The 22,124-nt window shown below is 40.3% G+C and overlaps 1 protein-coding gene across 3 annotated transcripts in view; it reads left to right on the forward strand.

Annotated features, from left to right (window-relative positions):
- ofd1 (OFD1 centriole and centriolar satellite protein) overlaps positions 1-22,124 on the forward strand; it is a 197,881-nt gene that overhangs the window by 162,790 nt on the left and 12,967 nt on the right. For all 3 annotated transcript variants that reach the window (XR_015424319.1, XR_015424317.1, XR_015424318.1), the window contains one exon: positions 2,606-2,803. The gene's annotated coding sequence lies outside the window, so the exon portion shown is untranslated. The remainder of the gene's footprint in view (positions 1-2,605; positions 2,804-22,124) is intronic.

The following is a 22,124-nucleotide window of genomic DNA, read 5'->3' on the forward strand; positions in this document are numbered from 1 at the left end:
TATATGTAATAGTCATTGAGTCCAAACATGAAACAGTTGTTACGCTTCGTGCATGTGTACAAGTCACCTGGTCAAACCTTCCACAAAACGTTCATGACAACGCAACTAACAAAATCAATTCAAATGACAAATTTTTGAAGTTACTTGGAGCTCACACTTGGCCCACATGTACTACGAGACAAACCTGTCAATGTGAACAGGCCAGAAACGTGCATAATGATAAATGAACAAAAAAAGTCGCAAAGTACACTTACGTTCTGACAGAACAAACTCCTGCTAGAGAGAGGCAGATCGTCACTTACGCCACAGTGAAGTACGTCACGGTACAAACTATGGACTAGAACCCATTGTAGCAGACTAATATTGATGAGGATACGGTTAATTTATGATTATGACCATGAACAATCACTGAGGTCACTTTATACAGAAAATACAACTATTAAAATATTATGTCAGGACTTTGTTGAACGAGTAGGAGCACTCGAGGTTTGTGAGAAAGTGCGTGCTGTGGAAACCTGAGAGAGCCCTAGAGTTAAAGTCTGACCACCACAGAAATTTGAGAAAGCTTGACATGAGCAATTTCACTAAATCGTAAAAAACCTGTGTATGCCAAAAGACACATTGTAACTGATCTCAAGCTTATAAGATCTGTCTCTTTGTTCGCATTTTACAAGTAAGAATCTATAATTTCCTTCAGAACTGAAGCAAGGTACTAGCCTTTTCGTTTCAATTGGTTTAGAGAGCCATCGTTTAAGGCCTTCTAAAGTAAACTTTACAAATGAAAAGACCATGGGATCATCAATTACGGCTATTTTGTGGGCCCAAGTTGTGGATGTTACAGCTTTAACAATTGGTGCTGGGGAATTACACTTTTTACTTAAACGAGTGAAATATAGATGTATATTCAAAGGGGTCTGTGCTTATGTGCTTTTTCCAAGACCCCTAGCCCAATCTGACCATTGTAAGAAAGCTCCCAAGTACAGCTTCCCTATTCCTCCCTTAAGTCCAGCATTACACTCAGAAGCTGAGCTGCTAAATGCCTCAATTCTGGTGATTCCTCTTCCATACTTGAAGCCCAAATGTCATTGCTGCATATGGTCTGCACAAAAACAAAACATCATTATTACATGTACATGTATGGTATTTTAAATTTCGCTTTGAGTAATATTCTATTAACTTAACATTGCCACGTCTTCCGGGACAAATATCGGCCAGTTTCTATTAATTTCATATGCTAGTTGTAATGGTTTCCCTAGATTATAACTATCTGGAGATAAGATCGGCCAGTATGATGCCAAAAACCAGCATGGGTTAATCAAAGTGCCAATGGCCTTGGTACTTTCCATGCGCTTGATAACTCTAGGTGTCAAGGCGATTGGGGGTATAACCCAATTGTTTTCTTTTTTCCAGTCTACAGTGGAAGCATCTACTTTTTCACAGCCTGGATTATGGTATCTAGAATTAAGCCTTGCAACTTTTTAATTGTAATACTTTAGGTGGGTTTTCTTCATATGCATAGTAACTGTCAACAACATCAGATTAATTAATACTATCAGAATACAACTCAACATCAGAATTGAACTTACATGTAACTTAACTGGTTTGAGCTTGCACATCCACTTTATGCTTGGAGCAGGTGGCCTTCCATGAGAGAGCTCCTTCACACGAAACACGCCCCTCCAAAACTTAAGGCATGGTGACCTGAGCACCGTAATGTTTGGACTGCTCAGAGGGATGAAAAGTGGAAGCAGGACGTTCATAAGAGCTCTTAACCTCTTAGCCTGCCAGACTGCTGCCTCTGCTGCCCTCTTCTGCTTAATCTTTCTGGCAGCTTGATTTTCTGCAAGGGTAATCTTGTCATCATCTTGGTATGCAGCCAGTTGATGCTCCTCATACTCCGTAACCATGGCTCAACCATACATGCTGGAATCAGCCACATGAATCAACTTCTGTCTCTTGTTGATGGTACTGGACAGTGTTGCTTTTACGAGCGACAAGGAAGGGTTGTCATCACCTAACTGGTCTACTGCAGTTTGAGCCAAGTCTTTGACTTGCCTATAAAATAACAAATAATGCTTAGTATCGGTGTATTTGTGAATGAAATTCGGGTGAAACAGATAGCAACAATGGAAGTAAAAGGATCCAAATTTGTATAAAAAAGATCAAGAAAATAAAAGTGTGTTTAGCCTGCGCCAGACCAATGTGAAGTGAATCTCCTATACCCTGTGCACCCCCACAAGGGTATGCTACATGCACCACTGAAACTTCCACTACACATACCTCCACCCATTCCACAGCTGTACATTCAGCCCTGTATGCTCGAAGAAAACAAACATGTTCTAATTCATACCGGGTCACTCACACCTTCTTTGGTATATATTCATCATAAATGGGTGTATTCTTTTGATGACTTTGATACAGTTTTATATTTGGAAATAACTGGTTTTTCCTTTAATAAACTTCCTGACTGAAATGTTGGGTTTCTGGAAAAGTAAGGAGATACTGATATATAAGCCTTTTGGTTGAATACAGGGTACATGTACATGTGTATGTAAATCATCCACAATCAGTTGTTTAAAGTTGTTTTTCTTTTGTTGCTTTTCAGGCACTGCGGTGAGAACGCATCTGTGCTGGTCTACTGACACCATTGTGCTGTCTTGGGAGGGAGCCAGCAGATAGACCATGCCCAGCCATTCCACTTTGTCACTATCTGGTGGTCACAAAAGGACAGCATTCAGGTTGACGGGGTGTACTGATGAACGATTGACTGATGGAGCGGGAAATTTATTAAGGCAGTAAAGGGGTGAGTTTCTATCAGGCCATTTTCGTCTTGTCTCAAGAAAGTTTTATGTCGCTGTAATACATGTACATGCATGCATACATGTGCATGTGCACAGCCATGTTTATTTGTTGCATACTCACTGAATTCAAATTCACACCATGTACATGTACTTATATCTGACCAAAGGGAAGCCAAATAAATTAGTTTCTTTTCAATTTTGAAAATATGCAACTATTTTTCAACTTTATATTTACCACTTTTCAAATCCTGACTCTAAATAAGTACCAGTTTGCATGTACATGTAAGACTGTGGATGTCAAATGTCATTTCATATTGGTTAGTTTCAGGTTTAGTTTCATGTTAGAATAACAATGTCTAATGTCAGTGTTTTTTCTTGAATTGTTCCAAACTCAATATTGTAACCGTACTTTAAGGAGAAATACAGCGAAAGGGTCCAATGCAGTATCAATGCACATGTACATACATGTACACGTACATTGTATGTACGTGTACCTGTACATGTACCTTGAGTTGTGTGTATAACACTTTCTATTGGCTGTAGAGGAAAGGACAAACACTGAACTTGTTTTTTTTCTTTTTTTGGCCTACTGTCTCGGCAGTTATTTTGATATCATCTACTGTTTCTTAAGCTTCCAATGGTGACATCATAATAATATCTTCATTGGCCGTCTTCGTTTCGGCATTTGGTTCCTACTCTCATGGCTTCTGTTCGGTTTCAGTGACGCCCACACATACGGGTTCAAGTACGTTTTCATTCATTTGTTTTTCATTTTGTTTCATGCTCAACTAACCTTATCACATATCACTTCAGCATGTTGGCATGGAAGGTCTTGACTGTACCGTCACCAAGATCTATACGGTAATCAATGTTTCCGACTTTGGCTAGTACAGGGAAAGGACCCTTCCACCATAGTAATAGTTTGTTTTGGTCAGTATGTAGGAGTAGTAATACGAGGCCACCGCCATTGAAACTTTGGGCTCAACTTTTTGCATTGTAGTAGTGTTTGTTAATATCTACCAACGTTTGCAAATTCTGCTGTTCGATTTCCCACGTCTTTTCTAGATGCTCGCAGAGATCGAGAACATGTTGGTGTGTAGTTTTAACTTCTGGACTTTCAACATTAGCCGTCCAAAGTTCGCGTAAGATAGCTATCAGACTATGGACTGTGCGACTGTAAAGTACTTTGAAGGGTGCAAATTTCAAGCTTGAGTGAGGGGTTTCATGATATGCAAAGAGGAGAGGTCCAGGATAGCGATCCCAATTGCGCAGCTTTTCTGCGCGAAGCCATTTCAACATTAGTTTAAGTACACCGTTCATGCGTTCAACCAAACGGTTGCACGAAGGGTGGTATGGAGTAGTGGTCATCTGTTTTATCGACAAGAGCCTACTCGTTTCTTTCATGAGATCTGATGTAAACTGTCATCCCTGATCGGAAAGGGTTTCAGTTGGGAAGCCGACTCGTGTGAATACATCGATCATGCCATCTACATGTACCCTGGTAGTTTCAATACTACTGGTAGGTAGAGCAACGGCTTCTGGATGCCGCATAATCAATCAGGGTCAATATGAAACGATGGCCTCTGTCAGACTTGGGATGAAGGGGGCCTGTAATGTCCACAGCCACACGTTTAAATGGCATATCTATAAGGGGCATATCTCCCAGTGGTACATGTACAATGTACCTTGGTCACTTTGCCTTTGGAATAGTCCATTGACATATGTCGTAGGAACGACAATATCCGGTGATACATGTGTCTGCCTGACACCCTGGCCAAAAGAATTCGCCCATAACCTTATCACATGTTTTCTTCTTCCTATACAACACACCATCAAGCCAGTAGAAAGTGGAAGTTGATCCGTATTTGTTGCATTTCTGATTGCCCTTCTCTGCAATTTCTCGTATATGGGCCAACGACGGATCATTAGCTTGTTCGTTCATAATTTCAGATTTCGAGATGTCTGGAATACTTTCAGGTACCTTAAGTTTCCATAATGGTCTATCCTGCGCAGCTCGTTGTGTTCGTGTCATTACTGCACATCACATAGTATTGAAGCTCCTGTGGTCTATCTCCAAATTGAGTGTTTGAAGAGACACCACATTGCCAGAGCAGGTCAGGATTATTCAGTGATCTGACGCCTGTTATGTTACCTGATATGACGTAGTACACTGTCTCATGCCAAGGGCGTCAGTACAGCCAACAAAATAGGGTGAGTCTAATTTAATTCTTGCGACTGGAGATACGCGAACAGTTCCATCGACAAGAATACATGACTTTTTGGCACCAGTGAGTTGTTCATCGGGAACAAGGTCATGTTTTATGACTACTGAGCTACAGCCACTGTCGCATATACATGTAACTTAACATTTGATGCGGTTTACCCAATCCGTCTGTGACTAGCATTGTAGAACAATCCGAGTTTTTACAAGCCACGCTCATTACGGGGAGTTCGTATCTGCACATCAATGTTGCATAACCCTCTTGAGTACAACATTCACTGAGCGGGGTGAAATCAGGCAAGGTGGATATATAAGCTCCAGTTTCCATTGCACTAGGTAGACCACTTTCTCTAGATTTCGTGGCTTTCTGTGTGTTTTGCCCCATGTCACATTCAGCCTCAAAAAGGCCAGTAATTGGTGAAGCTATCACGTTATGGCGACTTTCTCAATTTCTTTAAACTTACTGCAGCAGTTACGCGCTATGTGACCCGGTTTGCCACATACAAAACATGTATGGGATGATGCATCTCATTGTGTGTTGGCGTTGGTGATAGGTTTCAATGATTTGGCAAACGACGCACTATGCATCTGCTTCTGATCTACATGTAGGAACCACCTTCGCTTTGGCGGCATGAAGGGGAGGCGATGGGCTTTGCAAATTTACAACACTGATTATTTATCCCACAATAAACCAAACAAACTGACCTGGCAAACTGCTGAAACAAAAGTGACCAGCACACACATTGGTTCTGCCTATGAAGCTGTAACCAAACAGCTGGGTCGTAAATCCAGCGCCTGTGTGGTCAGGGGGGGAATTTACTCCAGCAACCCAGCCTAGCGGCAATAAACTATTTGAAGCCCCAATGGGCCTAAAATGAATTATCAAATCTGTTATCAATTATGTTTTTGATCCTGCTATTTCTGATCATTCACTGATAATGTGTTCTTTAGAAATCAGTAAGCCTGTGAGACTGCAGAGATCTGTGGCATTTTGGAGGCTTAAAAACATACACTGTGAACATTTTCGTTGAGACATTCTTTGTTCTGCATTTTCAAAGTTTTTGGACGAAACTTCGTTACCCAACCCCAACGTATTCACAGCTTTTTACAATTTGGAATTAAGGATGGTTCTTAACAAGCATGCTTCTGTTCAATCAAAGGTTGTTACTATACGGTCGAATACACCATGGTTTACTGAGACCACTAGGAAGGCGAAAATTAAACGGAAAAAAACTGGAGCGTTGCTGGCGATGTACTCGACTCACTGTTGACCGGAGATATATAAAATGCAATGTAATCACATTGTGAAGATGATCAAGGATGCGAAAGTGCATTATTATCAAAGGTTAATCCGTGAGAGCAGGGGTGATTGTCATCAGATTTCTGGTGTGATTGATAATTTGTTTTGCCGTAAGTCAGTTCCTACATTTCCTACTCATAAGTCTGAAGTCGAATTGGCAAATCGATTCGCAAATTTCTTTCAAGATAAGATCAGCAACTTACGACCCCGTGTGAGTAGTGTGGGTCAAGGAGATTTTGATATTCAAGATCCAATTCTTCCTGAAGGATGTAAGCTTAATTTAGGCTCCACCACTTGTGCACAGATCCAGCAAATCATACGCAAGTGTCCTCCAAAAACTTGTGGTGCTGACCCGATACTGACTGCACTTTTAAAATGCTGTCTGCCTGAAATCTGCCCAATTAATTCATCTCTTGTTAATTCCTCCATTAACCTTGCAGTTTTTCCAAATGATTTTAAGATGTCTACATTGCTCCCATTCCAAAATCTCGGAACCTCAAGGCTGATCAAGCCAAGCTGCTTAAGAATTATCGTCCAGTTGCCAATTTACCATTTGTCTCCAAGGTTCTTGAGAAGGTTGTTGCACAACAACTTACTAATCATATGACCAGGTTTATGTTGCATGAACCTTTTCAGTTGGCATATACGCGCCACCATGGGACGGAAACAGCTGTTGCCCGCATTCAAAATGATATTTGGAAAAATATGGATGAGGGCAAAGTCTCCATTCTGGTATTTCTTGATTTAAGTGGTGTGTTTGATACGCTAGATCATGACATTTTGCTTCATCGATTAAGGACACATGTAGGAGTCTCACAAAATACCTTTGATTGGTTTTCTTCTTACCTTAGAGACCGTTTACAAAGAGTTCAGATTTGGTCTTTATCGCCTGATGGTCAGAGTGGATTGGATGTGGGAACCGTGAGTGGCACCTATACACTTAGGTATGGTGTCCCCCAGGGCTCTGTACTGGTACCACTTTTATTCAATGTGTACATGTTGCCATTTGGGAATGTCATTAGGCATCATGGACTGAGTTGTCATTTTTATGCAGATGACACTCAGTTGTATTTGTCAGCTCAGCCAACTGCCAGTAACACACAGCAACAAGTGTCAGTTTTGGAGAAATGCTGTGACGACATCAAATGTTGGATGGCGATTAATTCTTTGAAGCTAAATGATGATAAGACAGATCTGCTTATCATTGGATCGCATTTGTCGTTCAGCAAAATTCCTAGAACTGTTGTGAATATTGGTAATCACAGAGTCAAGAGTCTGGGTGTGATTTTGACAACGAAATGAATATGCAATCCCTCATCAAGAACATCTCTCGCTCTGCATTGTATCACCTGTACAATATAAGCAAAATTAAACGTTTTTGGGTCAATCAGCCACGGAGCATATTATTGATGCACTTGTTACGTCTCGCATAGACTATTGTAACTCTGTTTTAATAGGTCTATCGGTGTCAGCCCTTGCTCCTTAGCAGAGAGTCCAGAATGCTGCAGCAAGGTTACTCACTAATGGCAAGAAATTTGACCACATCACTCCTGGGCTGATGCAATCACATTGGTTGCCAGTAAACTATAGGGTAATTTTTAAAGTGTGTCTAATGATCTTTAAATGTCTCCACGACAGTGCTCCAAGTTACTTAAGTGATTTGCTTGATGTTAGGATTTCTAATCGATTCACTCGTTCCGCGCTGGACTCGCCTAGGCTAACTCTTCCAAAAACTAGGCTGTCTTCTGCTGGCAAGAGGATGTTTTCTGTTGCTGGTCCCCGTCCCTGGAACCAGCTTGAAGTTCATCTTAGAGAGTCTAGGAATGTGGAGAGTTTTAAGACCGGGCTGAAGACGCACCTTTTTAAACAAGCATTTTTAGTTTCTTATTATTGATTTTGATTATGGTACATGTAGGTTGTATTTATTTATCTATATTTTGATGTACAGCGCCTAGGAGCAGCCTAACGGATTGGGCACTTTATAAATGTCAGTTACTATTATTATTGTTTAATTAGAGCTTTCAAGAAAATACATTATCTTATCTTTTGAGCAAGAAACAACCAATACTAAAAATACCTGTGAAATCATTCGTCAATAAAATATTGAACAGAAAGTGTGAAAGTGTGAAAATACCTAACCCAGTCAATTGTTCACATAAATAATTCTGATACTACCGACCCTGTCAGACGATTGCAAACCATTTTAATGATTGTTTTAAAACGTTGGACAACAGTTGGCTTCCAAGATACACTATGAAATATCTCAAATTTCCTAACTCCCTATTTTAAAGCCCAATAACACAGGAAGAACTTCATGATTGTATCAATCAACTTCAAACTAAGAAAAGTGTGAGTCATGTGAAAAGAGGATGGCACTATCCCATTCAGTGACACTGTCTGGTGACTTGTGAGGTTTACTGATTGAATAATAATTAGTCTTGGCCAGTGGTCTGGTAAGGGGCTGAAATGGGCTGGTGTAAGAAGAATATATAACCAAAAGTTAGTGATGTTTGTTGGATATGATTGGGTGATGCGAGCGGAAGATTAGTTTTCAAATTTTGATGTTTGTTGGATGTGATTGGAGGATGCGAGCGGAAGATTAGTTTTCAAATTGTGATGTTTGTTGGATGTGATTGGGTGATGCGAGCGGAAGATTAGTTTTCAAATTGTGATGTTTGTTGGATGTGATTGGAGGATGCGAGCGGAAGATTAGTTTTCAAATTCTTTGTCAACAAGAACAATATGCTTTTGTGCCCAGTAGTGATAACGCTTCATCAGTTGCATACGGATGATTTTGAAGGAATTAATGCTAATTCACATAATTGTGATGCTTTTGATGGGTTGTTATACCAGTAAAGGAGATCTTATTTTACTGAGTGTTTTAAACAGTCCCAAATCCTCCAATTTCAACATGATTTTACATACACTCTAGGGGGTTAGGGTTTTAAGTCCAGCCATTTGGCCTCAGTTAAGGCAGGCTCATACTTCAGGCAAAGGTGAAAGCGAAGCGAATCTGATGAAAGACTTCCAGCAAAATTTTGCTATTCAACTTGTGTGAATTCATGAAAGTACTTTCCTGAAAGTAAAGAATGGAGGTTTCACAAATATTTCTGAGATAGTAGATAGATGTCTCAGAGAGCTTCATTTGTGAATTTCAAAGTTGGATGGATCTTGATGTTCATGACAAAGTTAGGAATTGGCAAAGAAATTGGTTATAGATGATCAATATATTGTCTCTGTAGCACCACCATGTGAGAATTTTTTTGCTTTTTTTTAGTATTTTGTTTCAGAAGTCATGCAGGGTGATGTCACATGTTTCAGGGCATGCTGTTGAGCCATCGAAGGAAATACTTTTTTGAAATGGAAACAGTTACGGTCGAGAATTGCGTTCCAGAAAATCTTTGATGTAGTAGTGAGTGGTTTTTTGATTGAGTTGTTTTAGTACAGTGTAATTGGTGTTGTTGTTTATCACATAGTTTGACTTCGATGTCCCTTTTTTTCAATTTCTTTTTTTTTTGTTAATGGGGGGGGGCTAGTTCTTGCCTTAACTTGCTTTTAGTTAGTGTCATAGACCAATGTGAGTCAGTGTGTGAGTTCAAATTTGGTGGCTTCCCAATATTCTTCTCAATCCGGTGTTATGCCAGAGGTTTATTTTGCATGCCAAGTGGTAGATTGTTTAAAAGGATTTTTTTTTAGCATTGTTCAGGGAATAAATATCAAACTAACATTTAAGACCAGCCAAGCACATATTTATTCCCATTCATAAATACCTTTTTATTCAGAGAGTCAAAAGAAGTCAACATATGATGGAATTTCAATGATTTTGTTCTAAAACTTTACTTTTATTTTCCCAAATGCCCCCATCCATTTTATGGTACATGTATATTCCTTTTGAAAATTGTCCAGTAGAATCCCCTTGTACAAGTAAATAGACTTTGCGCATGTGGTGCATTCTGCATGTTGCGTCACACGCAGACTCATGACTAATAAGGATGGAGTAAACTCTCTCGTATCCAGGTACCAGAGTGTGTTTTACACAGCAGGCGTTATCACATCTCAGCAGGCATTATCAAATGTTAATACAAGGTCAAGTTGCATGCTGTTGAATAGGAAGACTGTCTGAGGTGTTTATGAATATCTATTAAGAGTGCTATTCTTGGTCTTTGATTGAAGGTGTTTTTATCATTCAAAAGTATTGTGCAGTTTGGTTCAGCAGGAGTGGGGATGGAGCTAAGACCTCTCAATTTTTTTTTCGGTTTGCATTAGTGTCACTTTGGATGAGTTGGTTTAATAATTGTGTTCTTCTAAGAAATGTTTTTTTATTGGATTCGGTTTTCTTGGTTTTGGCTTTGCATATACCAGAGAAATAGTTTGATTCTGTATTGAATTTTTTTCTTGCTATCTTTGTTTTGATGAAGGTGGATAGGAATATAAGTGGAGCATATTGGGTTGTATTCCAGAGATAAGAGCAATATACATGTAGACAGCAACAATGCTTGGCAATCTCATTTGGAAGATGCGGTTACCTTGAAATTAGACTGTTTGGTTTAAGACATTCAGTGTGAATGCCTCTTGACATGCTTGAGGTTGGTTTGGTCATATGAAGTAGCCAAACAGTTGTTGGGCCATGATGCAGTCTTAGTCTTGAAATTGTTCAGCAATACTTTGAAGAGCTGTTTGCCAGGTTCTTGTGAGCTGTTCCTCTGTGGTTGTTAGCTGACGTTGCTGCTCTTCTAGCATACATGTACATGTAGTCTACCGCCTGCAACCTACGCAGATTACCAACACGTATGCATTATTTCCTAGTCCATTACTTCCTTTCGGTAAATTCTCGATCACTAATAGTGCGAAATTCCAGCACCTTTTTTAATAATGACCTCTCCCCTGTCGTTTCTCACCGAAAATGGAACGTTTTATTTTTCCATTTTTAAGTGGCTTTGGCAACTTGCTTCGTTTAACGCTGTGCACCCTATAGGGTTTGCTCAGGTCTGTAACAGAGCATAACACGTCTGAAGGTCAACCATTAAAGGAGTTGTAACTGGTGTTTAACTCGCGACAGTGTATCCAAAGCTCACTGAAAGGGTTAACATTCATTTTCCCTTTGTAAAGAACGTTTGGTACTAGCCTACCTTTTTGGCAGGTTTAACATTTTTGAGACTTCTTTACCCAGTCGCAATCTAAGATTTAAATCTGTCACCATAATTGCAACCAATTTTGTGTCTCGTTGAACTTTAAAACTTACACCCAAAATTGCGTTTAAAACAAATTTGAACCAATCAACATTGTAAAATCTAAGAAGAATGACGATATTACTACGCTCTCCAGGCTGCAAAACATCTCTAGATATTTCCCAGGAGTGTAGCCATCTATTAAATCCCATATCTAAAAGAGCATCTCTAGGTTCAGATTGAGCACTTCTAATTATTCTCGTTCTTTTGTCTGAACTGTCCTCTATAAATCCTTCTTGAATAAACTTTAACACAATGTGTTGAGCTTCTCTATAACTATCGGATTTTTCACTAGATAAAAATACTACATACATGTATACAGTAGATATGCGTTTTGTTGCGGCCTATCAATTATTAGATCACTGGTTTCTATTTCCATTTCTTTTAATGATTCTCTAAGTCTGTTCCTCGTTCTTTCTTTTTGTCTGTTGAGGTCATCTACTTTTTGACTAATGGTATCGCTAAATTCTTCTAGATTTCCTGTCTCATAAGTTCGAATATAATCGCTTATTACATCATAAAACAAGGTCGAACCGTCTGCCTCTAATTCTGACAACGTTACTGTAAGTACCATGGGCTCTGTAAATTCTATATCAACATCTTGTCTATCAGTTCTCCAGTTTGCTGGGCTTGGTTCTGCTGTTTCTTCTTCATTATCTTTGCGCCTTTCATGCTGCAATTTTGCCAGTCTGCCATTTATTTGAGATTGCCAATCAACTTCGGTGGAGTTTATAATGATAAAATATCCAGGGTGGAACCTTAATTCTAACGACTTTTTTACCTTGCAAGTTATCGATGTAGTCTTGTAGTTTAAACGTCTGCTCATTTTCAGTAAAGTGAAAAGTGTGAACCTGACTCATGATGTGTAATTTTAAAAACACCAAACAAAAAAAATAAATCGAACTTAATTAACACCTCTTTAAATAAGCAAGCATGGACATCAACTACAGTCAACTCGTGATTAAAGTTAACAAAAACAACACCTTTTTTGCCAAGTTTCCCGATTTAATAGATGCTTACAAAGTGCCTAGAGTTAGAATGGACTTCTTTGTACACCGTTGGTCTAGCAGTCCTATGTCATTTTATCACAACCAACTCAACTTTGCGGTATATTGTGCCACTATGGCCTGCGGTGTCAGATGGGACGTACTCAGTGACTCAAACTCATACATTTTAGCTCTGTTTAATTTCCATGTGTATTACATGGTTAGAAAGGTCTAGTTTGATTGCAAAATACTCATCCCCAAAGATAACGTGTTTGACGCTTTGAACAATGACTAAAATCTTAGAAAGTTTAACGATGGGTGTTTATTGTTTAATGTTGTCTCAACTCGATCGTTTAGATAGATGCGAGACACCACCACAAATGGATTAGGCACCACTTTTTATTATGAAAATGGATACAAACCAGTCCCCGGTTGCAGTTACAACAAACGTGACTTGGGAGGACACGGAAAATATCTTTTTGCGACTTACATGGGATTTGGCATTCCCGATCCGTCAAGAGGGTAAGGACACCCAAGCCATTGTACAGTGACGATCGAACAATCGGACGATAGGAAACTTACTTTGCAAGAGTTTATACCAAAACGACTTACTTGACGAATGCGGGCTTGACTGCAGTGAATGAATCAATCAGAGCTTATGTTTACGTGTTGTTAGGAGCGCAAGCACAGACCAAAACCAGCATGTTAGCCCCGGCTAAAGGATTAGATGTGCAACGACAATTTGTAAACATTGTGGAATCTCTCAATTTGGTTCTGGATCTCAAGCAATCGATCGATCAGTTTCAAAACTCGTTACAATATGCCAAAACGTCTTTGAACTTTGTTGTATCACCCAGTTTGTACCTCGTACCCTCAGACATGGATCTCTGAATCAGAACATGTGAAGGTTGCCGCAACAACTTGCAGATCACAACCTCTAACATGAAGCCGGGGTACCAACCCAACAACTTGACAAGGCTATACGGGTGGGGACAATGCAAGAAAAATCTGGGAACAACACGTGAATAGCAAAAGTAAAAAGGGAAGATTTCCATACACGCTACACTCACTTATTGGCCATTTGATAACGATAGCATGTCATTTAATGTCAAATTTAGGAAGGGAAATAGTGACACAATGTACTTCACAAATAGATTTTTAACCTCACGAACCTGCCGATTATTAACAATGTCGCATACAGAACAACAAAAAAGCGTTTTCTCCATTCTTCCTCTAGTGTGAAACTTTCTCAAAGTTGAAAACCTAGTACTTATTTCTCCCGTTGAAATGCCTGTATTCCAAGAAACAAATCACGTGGCCTCAAACATTTAAAAATTACGTAAAGGCATTATTTTCTACAGTGCAATGTACATATTGGAAATATTGCAGTTCACTGGATCACTGACACCGTCTTAAGGCATATTGCCATGTAGGAATGTGAGCAGTCTTACGTTCGTTGGCTTCAGCAGAGATCATTTGCCGTGACAATATTACCAGCCATACTGAACAGTCATTCCGACGGCACACTAGTCGCAGGGACGCACAGATAAAGTCTCGCCAACTTAGTAAGTGTTGGATACTGGTGGCCATTCAGTCTCCACCACTCAACTGGTCGTCGTCCGGCAACAATTTTCCATCAGCAATGTACCTTTTCACCTCCTCCGACGCAATCCTTTCTGGTGACCTATTGGCATCGTCATCTTCATCCTCTTCTCCAAAAGTGTTGTGAAATAATGCAGCCGCAGTCTTGAATTTTTTAAGTGGCGCTGTCGTTGAAGTGTCAGTTCTCTTATCAGCGCCTTCACCATTGCTCTTGGCAGGATATGCTCGAAGGTTGTGTTCTCCTTGTTCTTCTGTGATCAGCTCAGTAGCAAAACATTTAGCCATATCTTAAATGCCACCTTTCACAGCCGCCGCACCTGCTCCTTGAATGAACGGCAGGTGCTTATATCGTCCATCCAAAAAAACAGGCCATCAACAGAAACTGGCAAGTGTCGTTGTCAATATAGTAGCTTGCCAACGTCTGTACCATTGTTGCTTTTACCTGTCGAATCTCCAGAATGTCATACTCTTTGTCTTCCAGCACCCTTTCGATATATCAAATAGTGGGAAGGATACCCGACACTGTAACGTAGGTCTCACCAGAGAATGATTATGTGACCTGTTTTATTGGTCAAAGAATTGTCACTAGTGATTCCACTATGGCAACTTTGTGGTTTGATAAGTCCAGTTCTTTCTTTTTCATGGCGACCAGCAAGTTGCAGATGGGCTGTTGTTGTTCCAGCATGTCATGGGTTGAACCCCATCTTGGCAACGTCTTGGATGAGTTTGTGAGGTGGCAAATTCAATGCTTCCTGCTGCTCCGTTAGCATGTACTTGGCCTTGGATGAGCGCCTTACAAACTCGACCAATTTGGAACACCTTCCCAGTGTATTGTGAACACTTCAGCAAGCCAACCCTGCCTTTACGACAAGGTTCAAGGTGTGTCCAAAGCAGGGAACGTTCTAAACCATCATTACTTCACACACAGCCTTTATGTTTGATGCATTGTCAGTTACTATTGCACTGATCTTGGTGATTGGGATTTAGCACTGATCCAAGATGTGGTCCAACGACTCTGCGATGTGTGTGTTGTCATGTGGAGGAGGGAGTTCGGTGTTCTCGATAGTGTGCCTTGCCATTTTCCAATCTGGTGAGATAAGATGCGCCGTCACACCAATGTATTGGTCTGAGGTTTGACTTGTCCACATGTCAGTGGTAATGGAGATGTATTTTGCCTTGTTAAGAGCGGGAAAGACAATCTCTTCCTTCACCTTGTCATACAGTTTAGGCAACAATACCGAAGAAAACGTCTTCCGTGACATTTGTAGCGTGGGTCAAACACCTGAAGCATGTCTTTGAAGCTCTGCTCCTCCACTGTATATAATGGTTTCATGCCACGGACAAGGTGTTTGGCCACTGCATCTGTGAGCTGCTTTTGCCGTTCTGAGGTCGATGCATCTGGTGTCTCTGATCTAACGTGACTCTGTGCAAAAATAAAAGAAGTATAAAGTTAGGTTTTGAATAGACTCACATGTACTGTCAACAATTGGCAACAATTCCCCACAAGAATATAAAAATACTTTGAATTTTGTTATTCAGTTTAAATTAGTTGATCAAGTGTATTTATGCCATGTGTGACGGGTTTACAGTTTTACAAGTTTACATTGTACGTGTAGCCCGTTAGTAATGAAAATAATACATAAATAGCATAGGCATTGCATTATTTGTACGACATAACAAGGGTTTTTTACATACCGAAGTAAAATGTCGGTGGATGAAAGTTAGTCATGAATTTGTCTAATTGGTGGTTTATCTCCATACAAAATTAAAAGCAAACTTACCAGGATAGACTGTTGATGGAGTTCCTTTGATTTTGTCTCTGACACTTCTGAATCACCTGAGAGCTGTGTAGGCTTAGCCAATGCCAAATTCTCCCTACATTCAATTCTTCATGTACATGTATATTCAGTCCAATGTTTGGCATGCCAGCCCTGCACTTACGTTCCATACAAGGCCAAAGAGATGATCAAGTGGCCAAACGAAGCATTTTTGATTGGATGCCACATTCCCAAATTCCGAATGCTGTAGCCTACTACTTGATTGGAAGGCAAGTTGATGGAAACTGCACTGCCACGCTGCAAAGTGGAAACATGTACATGTTCTGCACTATACATGTACATGTACAGAACAAGCCTTCACACCCGGGCATTGTGCAACAGTAAGTACACTGTAGTACACAATGTACATTTACAGTACTGTACATGTACATGAACATTTTAGTGTCAACACGCAGGCACGGTACTAGAACGAGGCCGGAGTGATAACTCGCACTCAGATCTGATGTTCTGAGTTGTCACTACAGGTGTGGTAGGCCTGCATTAGCGGTGACTTGGACTCGGATGGGATGTTTGGAGTCAGCTTTCTGACATGTCTGAAGGTGGAACCGCCAATAGTGGGTACCCGGTTCTCCACAAAAGCAGAGCCGCCAATTCTGAAATTTCTTTGGAACCGCGATTCCACTCGGAACCGGGAGTTCCGCACAAGCCTACCCATTTCAACAGCAGTGCAACCAAACCAAATGGCTCCACCAACACCACCCATTACAAAAGACACCAAACCCAAAGCTGCTAACGAGAGCAAGACTCCTATCCAGCTAGACATTCACAAAAACAAAGAACTGACACATGGTGTGGTTGCGATTTCACTGGCTTTGATTTGGTTTGCCAGTGGCCCATAGGGTGCAAAGCGCTAAGTGAGCAACCCAAAGGGTGCAAAATGCTAAGCGAGCAACCCAAAGGGCGCATAGCATTTAGCGAGCTGACCCGCTCACAAAAAAAAAAGATTAAAAGAACTTTAACACCTCGTCCAATCGCGAGAGGGTGTTAACTTTTTACTTTTTAACCAAACCAAAATAACCCCACACCAAAGCACCTACCATTAAAAACAAAGTCCACACATGCTCCGCTACCCAACCAAAAACTTTACTTGTAACATTAAACAACCAAAAAGTATGCTCGCGATGATACCAGGCAAAGCCCCTAGTGCAGACATACTGAGTTGTTTTAACACGTTATCCAAGTTTTGCAGCTGTTTTTGGATCCAATTTTTAAAACCTGGTTTGGTTGGTGTAGGAGCGGGTGCTGGTGTTGGAGTTAGTGCGGGAGCTCCTACGGCTCTGATACCAGCTACGATAGAACTCATAATTGTTGAAATCACTAAACTAAAAGCCATCAATAAACCGGTACTTATGATTGTCACACCTTGTTCTCAAAACTGTGTACAGACTTTATCTCGTAGAGTCAGATCGTTGTCTAACACCGCTTGATCGTTTCTTTGATGCAATTGATTTGAGTTCTTAAGCAGTCGGTGTCTCTGATTATGACTTCTAGCCTACCTTGTCTTTCTCCCTCTAAATCTTTTACATGTAGGTGTTCTCTAATTTCCTGGTGGTCTTGCGTTTGGTGTAATTCGTTTTTGGTCTGTATTTTTTGTCTAACGCTTCCAACTTGCCTTGGTTTAATATAAGGGCTCCTTTTACCGTTTGTAACGATTTGTCTAATGCGGCGAGTTCTCTAAAGTTTAAGCCTTCTGTTTGCACCTCTCTGTCTTGGATAAGGTCTTCTATGATATCACTCACTCGATCTGCTTCTTGGGGAAGTTCTTGTAACAGGATTTTTTCAGTTACAACGGTAGCAAAGGTCGATTGTTCTTGTTGATTTTTTTTCCATAATCAGGAAAACCCAGTTTGTTTCGAATAAAATCTGCTCCGTTTGGGTAACTGGCTTCTTTGGCATTCTTAGCTATTGTATTTAGACTTACAAATATGTGAGGTTTGCTTTTATCAGTTAGCAATACTTCACCATTACTACCGACAGATTTATAAAACAGGCCTTTACCTTTACGATATTCAACATTTTCTTATTTAGGACTTGTTAGGTCAGTTATACCGGTAAGTTTAAAATATATAGAAATGGTCTACTTCAGGATTATTTATAAATATGTTTCTTCCTCGATTTAAGGTGTCTTCACTGAGATCTATTGTGGGAATGTGTTCTTCTGTGGTTTGTTGTATGGTATCAAAGCTGTTGTCCCATTCTAGTTCTGTGTCTAACTGCTCTGCTGGGTCTACTTGTTCTTCACCTGATTGATCAAACTCATCCATGGGTATTTTATCCCTTTGCTACCAACCGCTCTTGGGTTGCTGTCGAACCAGCTACAAACGCCGTCAGTTTTGCAATGTCTTCCAAACTCAATCGGTCTAGATCGAGTGTCTTCCATTTCAGTGGCTGTTTACCCAACATTGCGTATCTCGTGAAAATCATGCTCATGACTGCACTGTTGTAAAGCAAGTTGATGATATCATTTGTGTTTATTGTCATCTTGTTTGTTGTTTTATAATACCAACTAGATAAAAAAATGTTAAAAGTTTGTGGGTTTTTTAGTTGGTTTTAAATTACTCCATTTCCAAAATTTCTGGTTTATCGTTAGCTCTCTGTTTTGATACTTGAGGTGGGGTTGCTACCTTACTCTCCTATACTGGTTTGTGCATTGCGCCCTGTGGGCTGTTTTTTAAAAAGCGTTGAACACCGAGTCTTGCTAATACCAACCAAGGATACCAGTTTAATGAGGGAATAGCATGACTAGCTGCTGTTGGCTGCTGTTGCTGCTCACTCGCTTCTTTTTCTTTCAACAACGCCAAGTTTTGCTCTTTCATTTTACGATTATGTTTGGCCAGTTTTTTACCTTGAGCATACCTGCTTCTATTTTTAACAGTTGTGCTGCTGTTCGCTTCACACTTGGGTCACACGAGCTAAGCTCAGCTGACTGCTCTGCTGGTTTGGTTCCTGTTTTGGTTCCGTTGCTCGTTTTTTGTTGAAATAAAGTTGTTTGGTCGTAATGAGTGATCCAACTAGCGGGGAAGGTGACATCCATAGCTACATGTATATCAAACTTCTGTGAGAAAGGCACCCATGCTCTGACTGATGATGCGATCTCGCTCTGGATCTCTGCTCAACACTTTCTCTGAATCTAACATGACTTTGTAAGTCATAAACTTGACGGGTAGTGATACCCCAAGTAAACGTGAGTAAAAAGACAACAGACTTTCACCCACCGTTGTGATGACTTCCCTGTCAAATGTAGCCAAATAAAGTTGATACGGTCTTTCTTGTTCTGCAGGCGGTAGAATTTCTATTTCTTTGACTGAGTACTCCTTGCCAAGATACTGATTGGAATCACCCGAAGCTACTATCGCACAAAGTCGGTCTTTGTAGTTAATGGTTTGGGTATGGTTGGGTTGTGAGTTTTGCAAGCTCGCTGCACTTGCTTCTGGTTTGAAATCGTATTGAGGTCTTCCATTTTTAAAAGACGCAATAAGATGTTGCTTAATTTTGCTCAAACATTGCTCTAACATGTGACTGAGCAAGTTGGTTTTGTTATAAATTTTTTTTTCAAGCGTATATATTCGCGGGTGTAATACACCCGCGAATAAAAAACTACTTTAACATATTGCAGTATAGCTACTTTTAATTTACAGTAACAAAAAACTGTTTGTTATAAGATCTCCTATAGGTGGTTTACAACAAGTTACAACAAACACCAACTTGTGCTTTAACTTGTTCAATAACTACCTGAACATACATGTACAGTAGTTCTAAAAAGTCTTGCAGCATAGCTACATTTAATTTGCAGCAATACTTTAAAATCTTCTTACAAGTTGTTGCAAGTTGTCCGTATAGCTACCCTACAACAAACACCAACTCACAGTTGGATCGGTTTTTAACACCAACTTGGAAAATTTCACTTCTCTCAAATGTCTCTTTAACCGAGAACGTTGTTCGTCGGGTACAATGTCGTTCTCGTCTAACACTTAATCAGAGCTGACTCAAACCTTGCAATAGAACAACACTACCCAAGACGTGTTTTCTCTGTAGTCTTTCAACACCTGCTGTAGTTATATTTCTGCTGTGTCAACAACCAACACGAGTGATGATAGTGCCTGTTAGAAAATGCTGTCTTGCTGAGAGCACAAGTACTGTTATTTTTACTGCTCTTCTATATTTAACTTGCTGTTCGGAACTGCAGTTGTCGATCAAAACAGAGTTTTGATTCCCTCAAAGGCATCGTGAAACAGATCGATCGCTTCGTTTAACTCAAGATGTTCTCAATCGATGTCACAGAGATATACATGGGGATCAGTAAACAGTCTTTTGAGATTCATTTTATTTTTAAATATCGTGGGACAGATTATCTTCAAAAAACCCCGATAACTGGTTTCAAGCATGTCCAACACCCACTTGGTTTTACCCGAGTCGGTTTTTCCAACGATTAAAGTGTTGGTCATGCATCCAAAAACTCTGACAGAATACAACTCAGTAACTCAAATTTTAAAATTTCCATCTTCGATCGTGAGTTGAACGACTATGATGAGAATCACATACATAGGTAGTTCGCCCGAGGTTTCTGCTTCTCAAATCATCTGTATCATAATTCCACCTGAGTTGCCTACTCTGCGTCCACTGCTGTGACCCATGTTGTCATCGGTACTTTTAAAATCAAGCCACAAACCGTATTTTTCTTTCAGGTAGTCGGCCATATCAACACCCGCCAAGTTGAGGTCTTTTTGTAACCGCTCAACCCGATTCTGTTTGAGAGTCACCAAAGACTTGCTAGCTTCGTTCCAGTCTTGGTATTTGTACAGTTCTTGCAAATAAAGTCGGTTGGGTTGCCTTCTGCCGTTAGTGATGTGTTGGTTGAAAAAACTTTGGGGGTTTTTGACCTTGAGGTCTTTGAAAAGGATGAACTCGCCTTTCAAGCTTCTAACTGGTTGGTCAATGCCGACCATGTTCCAGAGGGTATCTGATTTGTTATATTCTCCAACAAGTGCATTCAAAAAGAAAAAGCTTCAGAGCAAACCTTTAAAAATTGGGATGAAGCGTTGATGGTATACAGTGAAATCACTGGTACCAACCACTTGGGACTTCCACCAGAACCCACGTCGAGTGATTTTTACACACCAAACGACAATCAAAATAAAGTGTGCTCGTGTTTGTGTCAGGTGGAAGTGCCCTTTTGGGTTATCTCGTTTATCGATACTGGGGAAAGGTAGTTTAGTGGGGTCTTTTGACTTCAACCTTTTTCCTTCTTTTTAAAAGAGAGAGATTCAAGAGCAAACGAAGGTCAAAGAAGTTTAGCTGAAAGAGGTTTACTACAGCCTTAGAGGTTATTGGAAAGGAGAGGGAGCTGTGAGACTTTAACACGAGAAAACCGGTGTCGATAAGAGCGTAGTAAGAGCCTCGTTAGCGAAACAAGCCATTTGGTAAATTTATCTACCTGCTCAGGGGTATATACCTAGACTGTGAACTTTACAAACATAGTTTGCTAAACCCAATGACACGCACCAAATGGACATGTTGTATTTGCCCTGGGATCGTGTGCAATGACGTACTTACAAATAGGCATTAATGGTAGTTGACATGGCTTCTAGATATTAGAAGCAGAACTTTTACAGCAGATGCTGTAAAATAAATTTATGACAGATCTCTGTTGAAGTTCCCTCGGCAAGAACAAGTAGACTCTGCTTTGGAATTTAAAGGCAAGTTAAAAAAAGTACTCTTCAGGAAGGGCATCCAAGTGCTAGTAGGTGAGCCAGGGGTTCATCGATCGCAAGGGATTGTAGAAGGGATCGCAAGAAATGTTAAATCCAAGTGAGCAAAATGTGGAATGGGTTACAAGGTTGCCCCGACGCGTGAAAGCTCTAAACAAAGAAAAACCCAGTTGATCGGAGAACGAGCAAGGAAGTGAGCTACATGTAAGTCCTTTGGAAGTGATTAAGCTAGATCGAGTAAAACAGTTGGCAGCTGTACCCTAAAGAGCAGAGTGGTAGAGCTTCCCCCAGATGCCCTGGTCTGATACTTGTATTACCCAGGTAAACAAGAAGGTGGCACAATTAGGAGAGCGACCAATCCTATTTGGAGTGTAGAGATATATCAGATTGATAAGCATATGAGTCAGTTCAAACAGATTAACAGTAAAACGTAACAACAG

Source organism: Acanthaster planci, linkage group LG02 (genome assembly GCF_054643075.1).
Source record: "Acanthaster planci isolate LZ-2023a linkage group LG02, COTS_SCS, whole genome shotgun sequence".
In the NCBI taxonomy this organism is placed as follows: domain Eukaryota; kingdom Metazoa; phylum Echinodermata; class Asteroidea; order Valvatida; family Acanthasteridae; genus Acanthaster; species Acanthaster planci.